Source organism: Gavialis gangeticus, unplaced genomic scaffold, assembly GCF_001723915.1.
Source record: "Gavialis gangeticus isolate Ggan-Ray unplaced genomic scaffold, GavGan_comp1, whole genome shotgun sequence".
NCBI classification, from domain to species: domain Eukaryota; kingdom Metazoa; phylum Chordata; order Crocodylia; family Gavialidae; genus Gavialis; species Gavialis gangeticus.
In genome coordinates, this window is record NW_017728960.1 from 4,792,695 (window position 1) to 4,797,096 (window position 4,402).

Here is a 4,402-nt window from a genome sequence, read left to right on the forward strand (position 1 = left end):
TAGAAAGACAGAGATATTTATTTCAACACTTATTCAGAAGGGAAGAATGGCAATACTCCAAACCCCCAAATCCAGTGCAAAACTAAAATATGCAGTAGTTTGAAACTTTCTGATCTTTAGATTTTAATTTACTATATGTAAAATCATTATATATCCCAAGTCTGAATTCAAATACAGAGAAAGAGATGGCAAAGTATTTTAACAGTACAGAAGAATAATGAGACTTACTAAACTAAAATGGACATAAACAAAAAGGAAAAATTAATTTCTAAACTCTGATATGATAACTGTAGTAATGGGTGTTTCAAGCTAGCAGTGTGCTTAAAGTTAGGTATGTGCTTACGTACTTTGCTAAATAGGGACTACAGTAGAAAAACATTTTAGTGAGATCATATTTAAACTGCTTTACCTCTTTAGCTGTCTAAACAGAAACTTCCTACTGCCAAGTGGCAACTTCTCTAAATGCATATCTTTATTCTTGTAGTCAGCCCCTTACTGTATGCTGCTTAATGAACTTGTGACTGAAAATACTGTGCTACATCTTGTTTCATTTCCAGAGCCAGATACAGCCTTACAATGAATTTCTCAGTGATTATGAAACCACATGTTGAAACCTTTTGACTTCTTGCCTTGACACCAACCAAGTTGCAGGTGGTTCCAATTTTACACTTATGGCAAAAACCTTGTGGCAGGCGTCCAAAAAACCTGGCAAGCTGCAGAAGCAACATACAATGCTCCAACTTACTATCTTTGGAACTGCTAGTTTGATATATCAATTAATCTTTGCTGCTTTGCTTAGATCTTTTGCTAAAACGTAATTTATATACTATAAAAATAGGTCGAAGTTAGGTTACAATATGTACCTCGACCTACTTAATTATGGTAAATGGCATTACAACGTAGCTACATTATAAAAAATTGTTATGGCTTGGTCAGGGTTAGTTCATGACCCTGTCCTAACCTTGACCCACTCTTAATAACAATTAGCCCTTAGGGAAATAGTTAATTATTTGTTATAATAATAAGTCTCTTGGACCTCTTTAGTAGCAGATCCTTAATCAAAAAATCCACTGCATATATCTAATAAATTGGACAGCGCATGTGTACTATTGCTGTTTACTGGATGGAATCACAAGTATTCATTTTTATGTCATATGCTCTATAATGTTAACAATTAGAGAAGTCTCCTTTATTCTGAGTCATATAAAGCAGGGTTAGGATTTGATTCCTATTTCTACTATCACCATAACTCCGAGTAGTGTAATATGAAGCACAGTGGCAGCCAGTATTTGCTCCCATAGCACAAAATGGCATGGATTCCCCTTTCATTCCATATCCATACATCAAAAATTATAAATAGCTCACCAATATTGAGATTCCTGCTGAATCCTCTCTTTCTTTTTTGCCCTGCTTATTAATCGCATCATGATTTAGCATCTTCATCACGTACACTGGATGAAGGCAAACAGGGCCTGGTGACTCCTGATGATCCCTATTTTAAATATAAGAAATATTGTAAATATAATAAACAAGTCCAATATGGTAGTGTGGTATTTGTTGATTTTGTTATTAACGGTGATCACAGTAGTCATAGATCTGCTTTTGCTATAAAATGTTATCATTTGGAGTTGAATTGTATTAATAATGCCTGAACTCCTTTTAAAAGCTTTTTTGACCTTTTTAGTCATTAGGGTAGACCAGTAATGAAAATAGTAATTGGCTTCAAGGGATTCTGTTCTCTTATGATTCATAAATATTTCTCCTTAGGCAAACATTCTTGGGGGAAAAGAGTGAGGGCTGCTGATACTCTATGAAAAGATTCCTTTCTACAATACCTAGCACGAGGGATTTCTGTCCCATGACTGCAGTTCCTCCTTACTACTGCAAAACACATAGATAAATAATAGTTACTTTTATTACTATTATTAACTTCACTGGCTTTACTCCAGCAGAGAATTCAGTCCATTACATCAGTGACAAATGATATATAGGTACATACATCCAAATATATCCCACCAACATGTGTCAGAAAACCTGATGCATCATGCAAGCTAGAAAGAATAACGGGCAATTCAAATCAAAGTGCTTGTTTAATCAATAACAGGACAATAATGACATCAATAAAAATGAAATAGATAAATGCTAGTGACATGTGATTGCCATATAAAATTGATTCTTTTGATCAGACTATTATTTACCAACTTCACAGAAGTTTTGTGTGAATTAATAAATTAATGTTCTTAAAGGGCACTGAAGATGCATGTAATAATTGCCAACAATTATTAGCGAATATGAACTGTATGTATATATTACTGTTGCTGTAAAGGTATTGTCTTATTACAAATAAACATTATCCCATGAATGCTGAGTTATACACTTATTATTAAGTCTTTGGTGTGTGGTAAAAAATCATAAAACTTATCAGCATTGCTAACTGTAATTATAAATAAATATTATTAGTATGAATTATTACAGAGGATATAAAACATTTAAATGTATATGTGGGAGAATGTCAACTTCTAATGAACCCTACTAGGTTGAGAGTCTGGGAGACTGAAAATTATCTAGTGCCAATATAAAAAACTTTAATCATTGAGAAGATACTGATTAATTATACTAGGATTATCCACATACTTGATGTTACACACGTGCTTAAGCTTCCTATTGAAATGGGGCTTGTATACCTAGATGGGCAGAGCCTACAGATTTGCTAGGCACTCACCATCACATGAATATGCCTCAGTCACAGGGGGCCTGTTGGGGACCCCTATGGAGGCAGTGGAGGAATTCAGTTTCCATGGCCCATTTAGCTCTTGGGCTCATAGCTGTCACTGCCTGAAAGGGAAGAAATTAATGCCAATGGTGATAAAATGACAGGTTTTTCAGCAGGGACATAAAACCACCATACTTCTGAAAGTCTTTGGTCCCCCATAGAAAAATATTACAATACGTCTGACAACAAATATGAACATTTGATTCCCAACACCTATTAGAAAGCCCCCAAAGTATTTGTCATTAACAATTTTTTTCTTAACTAACTTGTTCAGTTCAAATCTTAGGTGATGGGTCTGAATGCTGAGATTAGGTCAGTAAATAAAATTAATTATAAAGCTCAAAACTACCAGCTGCAGGTGGCAGGTTTAAATGTCAACCACAAGGCTAATTATCTAAGAACATTACCCATTACAAACTGTGAGTTCAGCTGCTAACAGTGTCACTAGGCACCTAACAGTCATCAGGAACCTCTCCCTATTACTAACCATTTAGAAAAGCAATAGCCACCAGGGGTGGTGGATTTGAGACACAGTGACATTGCTACCTACTAGTTAATGACTGCCGCAGGCAGTGGATTCAAGACACAGCCATGTCACCATCTACCTCATGACCATTGCAGGCAGTGGATTCAAGACATAGCCAGGTTGTTCGTTATGCCTAAATCGCTAAGCAGCAGGTTTATCTGGAGACCTAACCACGTCACCAACCAAGACAAAGCGGATGATCCTTATTGGTGGCAAGTTAATTTCAAGACCAACCTATGCTGCCAACCCCATGGCCAACAACTGAAGAAGGCAGCAAGTTCGAGCCCAACTGGTGACCCTTCCAACACTAACAGCGGCTGTTGGAGGTAGGTTCGATCCACGCCTCTGAGATTTTTGGCTTGCCTATGGGAAAAAATATGATGCATGTGAGGGCAAATGGAAACATTAAATATTTGACTTTTACCACAGAGTGGGGCATGGCGGAGCAGCTCCCCCAGCATGGCTAGTGGGGCCCTCAAAGGGCACCACTGATCCTACCCTACTCCTCCCCTCTTGCACCTTGCCACCAATTTCTGAACCTGAAGGAATGGAGCCCACCCCCAAAAAAAGCCCTGGGAGGCTCCCACCCCCCCAAAAAACAATGGGAAAAAAAATCCCCAAATAATTTGTGCCTCACACAAACTTCACCAAGCCAAGCTAGGGTGCGCCCTGCTCCTAGTGATGTCACCCCTTAGCCAGCCAATCCCAAAGCAACTTGGGAGCCGAGGAGGAAATGACGTCACCGTATCCCTCCGCCAGCCAGGTCCCCTTTTTTTGTGTGTGTGTGTGTGTATGTGTGTGTGTGTCTGTTGGTGCCTTGTGTGTGTATCAACCCGCAGCGCTTTTTTTTTTTCTTTTCCGGGGGGGGTGCAAAAAAAAAAAAATATTGGGGGGGGGAGGGGGAAGCTCATGCAACCTGCCCTCCCCTTCCCGCTGCCCTTTCCGAGGTGCTGTGGGGGTGCGTGTCCCTTTAAGAGAGTGCGAGAGCCGCCTCGGCTGAGCAGCGGGCAGCGGCGGGAGAAAGCAAGGAAGGTGAGTTGGCGCGAGCCCGTTATGTGGGGGAGGGGGGGGACGGACGCAGCAGAATCAACCGGGCCGCGGGG

At 39.6% G+C, this 4,402-nt stretch overlaps 1 protein-coding gene and 1 long non-coding RNA gene across 7 annotated transcripts in view; one reads left to right on the top strand and one right to left on the bottom strand.

Annotated features, from left to right (window-relative positions):
* Positions 1–1,283: 1,283 nt before the first annotated feature.
* LOC109305344 lies at positions 1,284–4,006 on the bottom strand. Its single transcript, XR_002099604.1, has 3 exons — positions 3,379–4,006; positions 2,723–2,835; positions 1,284–1,492 (listed from the first exon to the last, which is right to left on the bottom strand). It is a non-coding gene; the product is annotated as an uncharacterized LOC109305344 (long non-coding RNA).
* A 174-nt stretch (positions 4,007–4,180) lies between these two features.
* The window catches only part of POGZ (pogo transposable element with ZNF domain), a 50,711-nt gene continuing 50,489 nt past the window's right edge, over positions 4,181–4,402 (top strand). For 3 of the 6 annotated variants that reach the window (XM_019528312.1, XM_019528305.1, XM_019528320.1), the window contains exon 1: positions 4,182–4,331. The gene's annotated coding sequence lies outside the window, so the exon portion shown is untranslated. Of the gene's footprint in view, positions 4,332–4,402 lie in introns of all 6 variants that reach the window. The other 3 variants (XM_019528289.1, XM_019528297.1, XM_019528328.1) reach the window with 2 other exon arrangements.